A 12,689-nucleotide genomic window follows, 5' to 3' on the forward strand; every position below is an offset into this window, starting at 1 on the left:
GATAAAGAAAATGTGACACATATACGCCATGGAATACTATGCAGCCTTAAAAAAGGATGAGTTCGTGTCCTTTGAAGGGGCATGGATCAAGCTGGAAACCATCATTCTCAGCAAACTGACACAAGAACAGAAAACCGAATGCCATATGTTCTCACTCATAAGTGGGTGTTGAACAATGAGAACACATGAATACAGGGAGGGGAACATCACACACTGGGGCCTGTCAGGGGGTGGGGTGATTGGGGAGGGAGAGCATTAGGAGAAATACCTGATGTAGATGATGGGGGTATGGATGCAGCAAACCATCATGGTACATGTGTACCTATGTAACAAACCTGCATGATCTGCACATGTGCCCCAGAACTTTAATAAAAATTTAAAACCCAAGATTTAAAAAAAAAAAAAAGAATTTTTTTTAAGAAATGCTGGCTACATAGTTGTTTTCTGGAACAAACCAGGCACAATCCATACCAAGGGCCTTTGTACAGATAGGTTCCCCTGATTACATGATTCTCCCCTAAACAGATACGGGGGGCAGTCCTTTCCCCATCAACCTTTGCTTTTCATCCCTGTCCTTTCACCCTGTTTTAAATGGCAGCCCACGCACAGCCCCACCCTCATCATTCTGCTTTCCATCCTCAGCTCTGTCTCCATCTGTCAAGCGAGAAAACATATCATTTGCTTACTGTCTATTTCTCTCCACTAAAATTTAAGTTCTGTGAACACAAAGATTTGTGTTTATTGTATGCACTGCTATTCACAGTGGAGATATCATTCCCCATACATGAGAGGTGCTCAGAAATGTGTGGAATCAATATTTAAAGACAAGGAGATGGCCTTATCTGAGACTGCAGGGGCTGCCATTCATTCATTCTGTGAAGCCTGGCATCAAGCCATCCTGCATACAAGGCATAAAGAACCATTTGCAAAAAATATCTCCTTTGTAAATGGATAAACTGAAGTTATCCAAGGGTAGGGGGGAAATGTTAGGACTTTAGAATAAGCCATTACAAAATGACTTAAAGCAATTTGGACCATTCAGCAACTGGGGGGTGTGTGTGTGTGTGTGTGCACGCGTGCGTGCATGTGCGTGCGTTGTGAATATTTTGGGTGTTTTAAAAATCAGTGGTCAAGCAATGGTCAGGAAGGAATGACCCCTATCCTATACCCCTACTAGCAGACAGTACGTCCCAACTAAGATTTACAGCCCATTTTTCTCCCAGTTTTATTGGGAGCATAATTGACAAGTTGGGATATAGTTGACAAATAAAAATTGAATATATTTATCTCATACAATGTAAATTTTGATATATGCATACATTGTGAAATGATTGCCACAAATCATTAGAGCCCATTCTGAGAAATGTGCAAGAATTCATGAGTAATCAAGTCCCGAACAGTCCTACAGCCTGTTTTTATAAATCCAGAAAAGCCCCTTCTCTGTTCTCAAGCACTTCAAAAACAGGGTGAATGTTTCACTGAGACAATTGGAAAGATGTCCTCTGGCAGAACTGGTCAAACCTTCCTCTCCTCAGGGGATCCGAGTCCTCCCTGAAGGCCTGGGGGCTGGGAAGGGAGAAGGCAGGACCACCAGTTGCACTAGAGACAGTGTGCACCCATGCACCCAGGAAGTTGGGGGCTGCCAGGCGGCTTGGGTCTTAGACCCTGTTCACTCAGGGTAGTGGCATCAGACAATAACTCAAGCCAGCCGCTGCTCACTGTGCCAAAGAGAAATTATATGACTTCCAGTGGCCCTTAGAAACAAAGAGGGTATTCAAAGTGCTCAGCACTCTCCTCTAGAGAATCTCAGTTACTTCCAAGGTTAACAAAAGGCCCCTAGGGTATGGAGGTATATAAACATGTTACACTGCGTATACTGAAACATTTTTATTTATTATACAAAGAAAGGTGACAAATGACCTTACTTTCATTACTTCAAACATGTTAGGTTTGAAGTTTGCAAGTTAAAATCACGTATATCGAAGTGAAACTTTCTTTGCAAATGGAACACATTTTAAGATGTTTTAACTTCCAAGGTGGCAACTGAAACAAAAGGTTTTAATTCACTGAACTCACTGGATTTCCCAGTCCTCAGAACAAATAAAATGAAATTTAAAAGTCTATCAACATTGCAGTTAAAATTCCAAATTCTTAACCCGAGCCAGTTATACTGTTTGTAGAATCATCTTTCTTTTATGCAGACAGAATCCTAACACTGAAAATCTGACATTTAACTCCTCAAAAAGAGGATAAGATTAAAAAAAAAACTCCATGAACACAATATATGAGTTTATTCATAACAATTACCCAGAGGTACACATTAAACAAATCTCATAAAACTCTTAGTCTCTCTAGCAGAAATTGAAATAATTTGAATTGAGAGTAATAGGAAATGCTCACTATCTTTAAATAGGGAATATTTAAGGTAGCTCTTAACGCTAAGTAGTTTAGGAAAACTCTAGAATGCTTTATTGCTGCAGGATGCCTGACAGCTGCCTGTCCCCGCCAGACTGATTGGGTGAGGCCTGTGCAGAATCCCCTGCCCCATAGAGATCTCACTCCTAACCCTGGATAAGGTCACTCTCTCCTCCTACTGCGTGACCAACCTCACATGTGCCCAGATGGATCGATGCAGGACTTTGCGTGCTAAAACCAGAGAAGTCCAGGACCAATGGGGACAAGTTGGTCACCCTACCTGAATCAGCAGTCTCTCCAAGGATGACCCTTCCCTTGGGGTTTCCCCTAATGGCCTGCAAGCACCTTCCATGTTTTCTTGTTCAGATAAGCTGCTGAGCCTCAGAGAACTGATGCAAGCCTCTCCCCGCCATCCCGCTCAGCAACCTGCATGCCACCGCCCTCTTCCACCAGGAAAACCAACAGGATGCTAGAGCGGGAAAGGCAGAAAATGGGCTCAGGTGGTTGCAGTTCCAGCTAACTGGGAAGGTGGGCGGAAGAAGAGTATAAGAGGGCAGCTGCAGCCTCACGCTCCCCGCCGACTGCTGGGCTCGGCGGGGTGGTACGCTGGTCGTGCTTTGGGTTTTGCTTGTTTTTAAGTTGGTGAGGTTGTCTCTTCTGCTCAGGGTCGTTTCTGAAGATGCTCAGATCCCTTTCTCTCACTCTGTCTCTTTCTCTGCTCTATAGCCTTTCTTTTCTAAGAAAAAGTCTTCGGGAACAGGACATCCTTAGCTCAGAGACCTGAGAAGCAGCGTCGGTTACTCTCTCAAGAGAACAAGATGGGAAGGAGTGCCGGGCCCCAGTGACCTCCCTTTAGGGCAAAACAAGAAGGGATTCTAGTAGCTCTTGTCCCCAGGACAGTGCATGCTGGGGAAGAGCCATGGGCAGGGCTGTGCAAAGCACATGAACCAGAAACTGGGAAATGCAGGGGGACTGAGGCTTGGGCAGAAGACGGGCCCTCCAGTGACGCTAACAGTCGTCAGCTGCCTTCTGTGCGAATCGGGGCCAGCCTGACCCTGCTAACGCCTCAATCAGAGGGAGAGGGATGAGGGGTATCAAAGAGGCTAACCAGAGATCCAAAACCACAGGATTTCTCTCACCAATCCTGAACAAGGAGGATAGTAGCTGCCATTTCAGGGTCTCTGAGAACCGGGTGCCACGAACACGTCTTTTGGGGGTGGTTCATGCGGCTTCCTAGAGAGAAGCCTCATGCAGACCTGAATTGTCCACAGTCAAGAACATCCAACCTCATCCTCCAAGCCAGCAGCTTTATCACTTGCCCATAAGACCTTAGAACAAGATAGTGCCTAGCAGCACTGAGATATGTAAAGAAATCTTCACCAGCTCTGCCCGGGGTCTGGGATGCTGACTGCCGCTCTGGCAGTGAGTCACTAAGGCAGGTTCTTCTCCTTAGGCCTCTGATAATTAGATCACATACTCCTGGAGCGAAGAGCCAGGAAGGAGGGGCCACAGCTGCCCGCTAGCAAACCTTCACGTGCAGTCTCCCTAACTTGCAAAGTATGGCAGTGCTCCTTTCTGCTGCCTGGGGTGCTGTCTGGGTACCAGGCCTGACAAAATGAATAGCATTTGTAGGCTTTGTAGAGGTCAACACATAGAATTTGTATGGCTTTTTAGAGGTCTCCTACATAGAATTTGTAGGCTTTGTAGAGGTCAATCTTCCATTAAGACTTTGTGTCTTAGAATGCCAGGATTTCCCTCACCCGCCCAACCCAGCAGGGGTCCACTGTGCTCTAACAATTGCGATACACCTGTGGCCAACACTTGGGTCCCCAAGGTAGAAGTAACCCTTATGTTCCACCATTTCATGGTGACGTGTTTCTGTACTCTAATGTTCTCATATGAACGAGGTCAAGAGTACATGCTACACCTACCTTTAAAAGAGAGGAATCATCCTATCTGTTGCCTTTCTCAAAACAACAAAACTATTCACTGGTAGGTGATTTAGAGCCAGTTTTTCTTCAAGCCCACTGACTTATTTCCTAAAGGGAGCTAAGTGACTTCAGCTGTGGCTGGACTTTCTAGCCTCAAACCTAGGCTTAACTACACTGATAAGTTGCCTTCATCTGAGAATCGTTTGAGGCTTCCTCAGATGCTCTGAACCATGCCCGATGGGGGACAACAGCTGAATTGAATGACTTCTGCAGGCACAGAGAGACAGACCCTGAAATGGAAGTGAGGTGCTAACTGGACTGCTTGGGGCCGCTCCCAAAGGCTGCTGCTAACAGCCAGCAGATGCAGCCTACTCTGAATGCAGATGGAGTCAGTGTTCCGAAGAGCTTGGAAATGGAGAGGACTAGAAAATGGCCTCTCTGCATGCTTGCCAGAGCACAGATTAACCATGTGGAGTGTTGCCTAGCCTTTGCTATTGGCCATAAACATTGATAAACTCTGAAGTCACCTTATGGTGCAGAAAACACTGCAGTCCAAGGCGTATGTGCTTAATGACAGGAAGCCACTAAAAACCATCCCTGTATTAGTCACAAGCCCACCCTTCTGGTCTGTCTTCTGCAGTCTGCCCTCCCCTCTGCTGGAAAGAATCTCCGTCAGGGATTTTTTTTTTCTGGCTAAAATAGTCATTTAAAGCGTGTGAAGCCCTATGTCAGCGGGTGACAATTCCTCCTTTTCGGTGAAGTAATGGCACAAAGACTACCATAATGCTCTCAGCTGCCTCATTTGTTCACTTCTGGGATACACGTGGAGAATGTGCAGGTCTGTAGCTGCCTCTCCTTTTAACTTGGCATCCATAGTGCCTCATGAGATGTTGAGCAGAACCTGCTTGGTTTAACCCTCCAAGAGCCATTGAAAGCTGCAAAGAAGCCGGCAGCTGCTGGTCGAGGGCGTAGCCCAGTGTAAGAAGGGGGAGGACCATCAGAAGGCGAGTGTTTGTGCTGAAGCCCCCAAACATGGGTATCCCTGCCCCATCTCGGTGTGTAGTTAGAGGGCTGGCAGCTAACTGAAGTCGGAAGGAGGCCACCGAACCTGCAGCTTCTAAGTTTCTCCTTGCTAGTCCTAAACTCCACTTGGAGAGCCGTGGAACTCAGGTGGCTGTGACAGGCAGCTGGATCCTGTTGCCTCATTCCCTGCCCAGTAAAGCTGATCAGGGCTCATGACACATGCAGGTGATGGGTGGCCTTCATCTTCCACACTTGCTGTGTGGCTGGGATCATTCCCATATTTCCGACCTAAGAACAAGTTTCTGTAGTGTGGAGAGCTAAACATAACACTGGTATAAAATCATAGAAGCTGACTAAGGAACGTGAACTTTAGGTTAATTGCACTTTGCTGCTTGGCACCTATCCCAGGTAGGAAACTGCCTTGACGTAAATGAACTCTAAATCCGGAGTATTGTCTGTCTGAGCTAGAGACAGAACTCCAGCGTATCTGGGCCTGAACCAACGGCCCGTCTCCTTTCTGTAGTACAAAATCCTTGTGTCGAAGTTAGGTTAAGTCTGGAAACCAGGCCCTGTGAAATGCACATACCATCTGTGAATCTCGGTGACCGGGTTAGGATGACAGAATCCTCATGGGTCACGGATGATAGGGCACCCAGCTGAGAGCATTCCTGCTGCTAGATCAGTATCTCAGGTCTCCCTTGCAGTGAAGTGGGACATCTATCTGGGTGCTACCCAAATTCGGGTTTGCTTTTGTGTGCCAGCATGTCTGGTGTAAAACCGCAAAATGCAGAAGGCCCAGAGGGGCCCTAGAGATAGATTCTGGTCTCAAGTGTTCCTTCTCTTTACTCCAGTAAACTTTGAAGTTAGTGTGAAATTAATGCGTGGAGGACAAGAACCACAGAATTGCAGTCACGTAAGCTTCAGAACCAGGACTAGGAGGGTTCCTAGCGAAGTTAGGAACAGGTCTGATGGCCTCATCGGCTCTGGTTGTGCCTGAAGGTTAGGGAGTCACAAACATTTGTCTCTGCTCGTAGCTTCTGGAAATAAGCTGCAGGGCCTGGTGGCTTACCTACTGTAAACACGCTAGATGACTGGTCTCTCACTTGTCAGGTGGGCTGCCGGAAGTCCTATCACTTCTTGACCTAAATAGTAGACGGCTACCTCCTGATTCTTTCCTCTAACCAGGAAGCACAACTGTGTAACCTGAACTTAGAAGGTGACACCTCAGTTTCTCAGTCCTCTAGTGACAGAAGATCACTGACTCCGGGAATAACATGATGCTGCCCTTCCTTGAAGTCTCGCTTTCGAGGTACCGGAAGTGATCATCTCCCCAGTAGATGTCTGGTGTGTTTACAGGACAGCTTTGAAAACAAGACTCTATCACGGGTGCACCTTCGGGATGGGCGGTGAATAAGAACACTGAAAACGATGATCTTGGACTTTCCAGTCCTCCCCCAGCTTCCTGATTTCTGAGCCCCCTTAAGTGAGCTGTGAATTGAGATTAAAGTATCCAATTCTTAAGACCACAGCAAAACCAAATTGCTTATGGCCAAATTGCTTATGCCGGAGAAAAGGCATCAGCATCTTCTCTCTGTTAGGCAGCATCCCTTTCCCCTTTCCGGGAACTCGGCTACCTCCTGACAGACCTTTACCTTCCAAGACCAGGATCTCGGTATGAAAAACTACCCCTTGCTAGCAGTTGTGACAGGAAAAGTTGATCGGATCTCTCTGCCCTGCTGGGATCTGAAAATGCATGCAGTTTGTCTGAACACCTCCTGAGGGAAAGTAGATTCAAAGTGTATCTGCCATGAGGCTGTGGTCTGAGAAGGCTCTGGCCTGAACGGTCCAGGGTCTGCTGGTCCACATGCACCTGGCTGTCGTTTATCTCCTTTGTGAGCTCTTCCTTGGCTGGTCCTCATCACCCAGCTGGGACTGTGCTTTGAGGACACCTGTACCTCATGGCTTCACCTGATATCTCTGTTCCTGTTCCCCTCCTGTCTGCACCTCTAGTAGGGCTCTTCTAAACGGACATCCTCCAATTCCTGCTGCCTGTCCCTATTGGGGGTCTCATTAGGTGATTCTAGATAGAGTCCAACTCCCCTATCCCATCTGCATGTCTGCAGCTTCCCCATCTCACCCGGCTGTTTGGAATGAAAGTAAGACGTTACTTTGGAGCTTACCACTGTTCCACTGCCTTCTTGATGCCTCGGGGACTTGAGCAACTATGCAAAGCCAATGGTGAGGAGGGGCTGAGGGCGAGATGGTGACCCCTTCCTGTTGGGTTTTAATCCTGCAATGCTGCACCACTGAGTCCCTCATGGGTGCAGTGACCACTCCTTCAGGGCATTATCCCCTTCAGGCCCCAGCCCCAGCACCCTTTTCATCAGATGTGAAATCTACGCCTAATAACTGAGGGCAGCTCTGAGTTAGGGATCATGTTCCAAGAGTTCAGATGGAGACTTGCATGGCTCTCAACACAGCAAAGGCGCAGCTGAGAAAAGCAGCACCCCCAGCACATCGGCCTGCCCTGAGCCCCTTCCCAAACCAGTGGGACTCAAGGGAAGCAAGGCCCAGTGTCAAAACTTGTCCTGTGGATACTCATGACAGATGGGCAAGCTTGGCAAGTAACACTGGTGTCTGACTGTGGGATGGCAAGTTTGATCTATGTACATAATTGTATGTATACTTTCATAAAGGGTTGGGGGCACTCAACGGAAGCCTTCCACAAAACAAGGGTCAGACTGGAAATAGAACCCAAAATCTTGTGTTGGAAAATATCTTGGCATCCTGTGATCCATAGCTATGAAGCCATAAACCCCAAGACTGCTAATGTCTGCCCCCCTCTGGTGGCACCCTTTAATTCTGTAATAAGTCCTCGGTACAGTCACTCAGGCAGATCTGAGAGACTAAGGAATTCTAACACACTTCCTGGAAGGAGGCAAAGTCAAGGGTCATGTACTTGGTGATCAAGGGAGTTTGGGGGAAATCTACAGCCAGTCTTGAGGATCTTGGTGTGTGCTCTGGGGCACACACACCAAGCAGTCATCCAGAATGTGTCATGTTACGTTCCTGGCATGCGTTGCAGTAGCTCTTCGTATTCAGTGCTTCATAATTTAGTCACTAACTTCAGCCCTGCTGGTGGCTCAGGAACAGTTTCTCCACAGCATTCCGAATTACTGAATGTATTGAGTATAATTAATCCTGCTGCATATCAAAAATATGCACAGTATTGTCAAGGTGAGACAAACATCTCATCAGATTTGCCAGGTTGCTGCAAAAGTAATCGTGAGTTTTGACGTTACTTTTAATGGCAAAAACCGGTGACTTTGGCTCTGTCACTTTGTCAGTACAGTACAAGGAGTGGTCACTATGGCAACAATTATTTGAGGGATGGGAATGTAGGGAATGGTGGCACATCAGTTCATAAACTTGTTCCCTCTCCTTTCTAGAACCTGGAACCCAGTGAGTAAATCACTAAATACTTCTGGCTGCAAGACAGAAGAACATCTTCCCCTCCAGCTCCAAAAATGCTGTGGGTTAATTCTTTATTCCTGTAAGTCTCGGTTTTATAACTGTAGACTTGGGTCACAATGGGGGTCCTTCACTCTTATCTAGAGCAAACTTCTGTCCTTTCCTGGAAAGCCATGATTAGTTGCTGGGTCACTGGGTGCCCCTCTTCCCAGCCTCTGTGTGGACTCGCATGCTTGGGCACTCGCATGCCGGGGTGGCCTTGGGCACCTCGAGGCTGCCCACACAGCTGGGTTAGAAGTCTTCCACCATCCAGTCTTCAAGAGTAGGACCAACCGGCACACGAGGCTCTCTTCCTAAGATGGGTTCTGACTGACTCTTTGGACAATCCCTAAGATAAGTCCTCATCCCATATGAGGCGACACTTGCAGGGGCATCGGCAGGATTGGGGGTCCTCCCAGGCCCCTCTGCATGGCTGCTGGTGGTGCTAGCCATGCCACCTGTTTCCAGGGTAACTGTTGCTGGGGGTGGTGGCAGCACCCCTGCCTGAGACCCAACCCTGAGGAAGGAGGACGATGGTACTGACCCCTCGATTTACTTTTACTGCATTTTCACATGGGGGTCGATGTCTACTTTGGCCTTGGTGTTAGATAAGGTAGCAGCTTCCCCGATCAATACCTCCCCTTTAAATACTACACAGCTGGAATTTCCTACAAAGTCTATGGTGGATAAAGGACAAATCCTGAGGCGGCAAAATGAACAAATATGAGAATCGAGAGGTTTCTGGGAAAGTATCCCAACTGGGAACTAACTCCTCGCTGAGGTCCACTGGGCTATCACGGTGCATAAGAATATTTACAGTCTTTTTTTTTTTCCTTAAATCGGTCTGACCCCTTTAACATGGTCAAGACAGTGCCCTCTTCTCAGTCCCTAAGGCCTCTGGTGACTACAAGTGACCATGATTAAAACTGAAGGTGAAGACCTCAGGTGCTATGCTAGGTCATGCGCCTGTGCAAGGCGTGCAGCCATGACACTCTGTGGATCCTCAGGCACGAAGGGAATAAAGCAGCTGGTCCTTAATGGTGAAAAAGCCGTACTCTCCCATGGGATCCCACCTTCATGAGGATGAAGCCCTGAGGAGCTGGAGTTCTCTGTAGAAGGTTTATCCTGCCCCAGGTATCTGTGGCTCACCAAAGTCCTCTTCATTAGCACAGAACTGAAGAGAAGTATTTCTGATGTCAGAAAACACTCACTGGTGGCCAGAAGGTACAAGCATATCCAGACTGGCCCCCCCAAAAACGACACCTTAGAATCGTCCTAATTCAGAAGGGCTAGGATATAACTCAACTGCACAGAATAAAGTCCTACGGGAAGGGCCAGGGCTATAAACAAAGGCCTGAAGCTACGAGCAAAATGGCTACAGAAACGAAGAATTCTCCACACAGGTGTTGGGGTCCAGCCACGCTGCCCTGTGGAAACGGCCCAAGCCTGGCATGGACAGGGAGGAGACAGCTCTGCTTGCTGTCTGCTTTACTGCATTGTGACTATAGGGGTTGGTTCTGACGTCATTTTAAAGCTCAGCCAAGGTTAAGGTCGGAGAAGTAGGCTGTATTCCCTGGTCTCTCTCTTTACATTCAGAGGCCAAATAGTGCTCTGCTCAGTGCTTGAGCTCGTGAAGTGGAGGAAATGCTGGCATGTGGGCCATTTGACACCAGTTTCTCAGGAGCTCAGGTGACAGGGCCATAGGTCTTCTGTGGGTAGTTGAGACCGCTTGGGACACTGGAACTTGACTAAATCGGCCACAGCAGCTAAACTGCTGGGGACAGGGTTGTTCCTGTTCCTGTCAAGATACACAACTAGAGTGCTGAGATGAGCACTTGTAAACTTCATACTAAGAATTGGGTGTTGGTTTCGGGGGATGTTCAAAGTAGAACGAAGCCAGCCCCTTCCTGCCCAGCCCAGCATCTTCTCAGGCCCTCTGAGGATGGGGTGTGAGTATGAAGGCATTGGGGTGACAGTCGCTAAGAACAGAGATCGAACAAGGATTGCTCCCTGAAGAACAAGGTAATGGCAAACCCTGTCCTCACGTCCTTCTCAACCTGCTAGGGCAAAGATGCAAAGCAGGTTGAGGTGGAAAGAAAAAGGACTCTTTGGTGTTGATCTAATAGACGGGGTTGCCCAGTGATCCTCTTACTGCAGAAGAACCCTGAAATGATTTATAATCTTGCCCCTATATCCTGAGCAGAACTGATCCCTTGTGCTCCCACGCAGGCGAGGAAGACTGCATTTGTGGCCCTCTGGTTACTTGAAGCTGTGTGCTGTTTAAGGGCAGGCAGCTGCAGAAGTCAACAATAACCACCTCACAGAGCTGCCAACCACTCGGGCCACAGTCTATGTCCCAAGGAAATGGGCTGGAAGCGCAGAGATGGAGGGTGTGCCAGCACATCTCCTGGGAACTTGACTTGGTAAAGGAGCCCCAGAGAGAAATGGGGCGAGACCCTGGCTCCAAGCCTGTTGGAGCTTGGTCCTGACCAGTGGGCACTGCTCAGAAGACACTACACCCAAAGCTGCCTCTAAGCCTGGCAGCCAGCCTGTGCCAAGAAGCAAGATGACTCCTGTCTCAGGTGCCAGTGCTGAAGGTCAAAACTTCCCCACACTTCTGTCTGGGCAGCAGGAGCCAGGGCCTCCTATGATAACAAGGGGAACACCGGGAGCATGTGGCTCTGCCTGCCTCCTGGAGCTGGTTCCGGTGTGGTTTGTGGGTCTCAGCTCGGTGCCCCCATAGTCACACTGGGGTCGGTCACTATCTGGATGTGATGCCATTCTGTACCACAGAAACATGCTGCTCAGAAAATGAGCAAATTAAAGCCACCTGTCTCCCTTTTGACATATTTTTCTTTATCTGAGCACTAAGTTGTTCATCAAACCCTAACTCTCTAGGATTCTACTTAACATACAACTGAATGAGGTGATGCTGACCAACAGCATGTGGACACATCTAAATATTGACTATCTGCAGAACGAGCACGTCCCTGCCAGCCAGCAGGTTCGATCCTAGAGAATAGGGATAGACTGCATAGATACCAAAGTAGGTGTTTCATGAGGTCACAAGAATGGAGAGAAGGCAAGGCTTCATAGACCTTTGTAAGGACTTTGACTTCTACTGAAATGAAACGGAAATGAATTAAGTTGTGAATGGTAGACCTTATTTCCTTAAGAATCTCACTGGCTCCGCATGGGGAACAGCTTGTGTAGGGGAAGAGAAACCACTTAGGAGCATCATGCAAAAGCCAAGGTATAAAGTGACAGCTTAGTCTAAGTGTACATGGATGTGGAGGTGACGGCTGGTCAGATCTCGGCCCACCTTTGCTGAGACCATCTTGGTCATGGAGACCCCAACCCAGGTGGCACTGAAGGAATTAAGAGTCAGATGGAAAGTAAGAGTGCAAAGTGGGATCAGGGGGCTGACGGCATTTCCAACTGAGAGCCCAGAGCAGACTCTGACCTACATATTCTTCGTGAACAAGTGATTTTTAACAAGCAGGTGTTCTATTTTTTCATAGAATAAACAAACTAGACAGGCAGCTAGTGCCTGTTCACTACTAACGAAACTAGAAAGATTATGAGGGAGGAATGGGGACAGAGTCACATATACTATGTTTTAAGAACTGGTTTAATGCATGACATCCATACATCATTTACTATTTTAGGACACCCGGAGCAGTTTTCTGCCTGGAGCTGGCTCAGCATTCCTTGCCATTTTTCTTTAGTAAACAATATAATTCATCACACATCAAGACCTGTCCCTATTGTGTGTTGAAGGATGAAAACGTGTGTACACTTGAAATAGGA

The sequence above is a fragment of the Saimiri boliviensis genome, chromosome 15 (assembly GCF_048565385.1).
Source record: "Saimiri boliviensis isolate mSaiBol1 chromosome 15, mSaiBol1.pri, whole genome shotgun sequence".
NCBI classification, from domain to species: Eukaryota; Metazoa; Chordata; class Mammalia; order Primates; family Cebidae; genus Saimiri; species Saimiri boliviensis.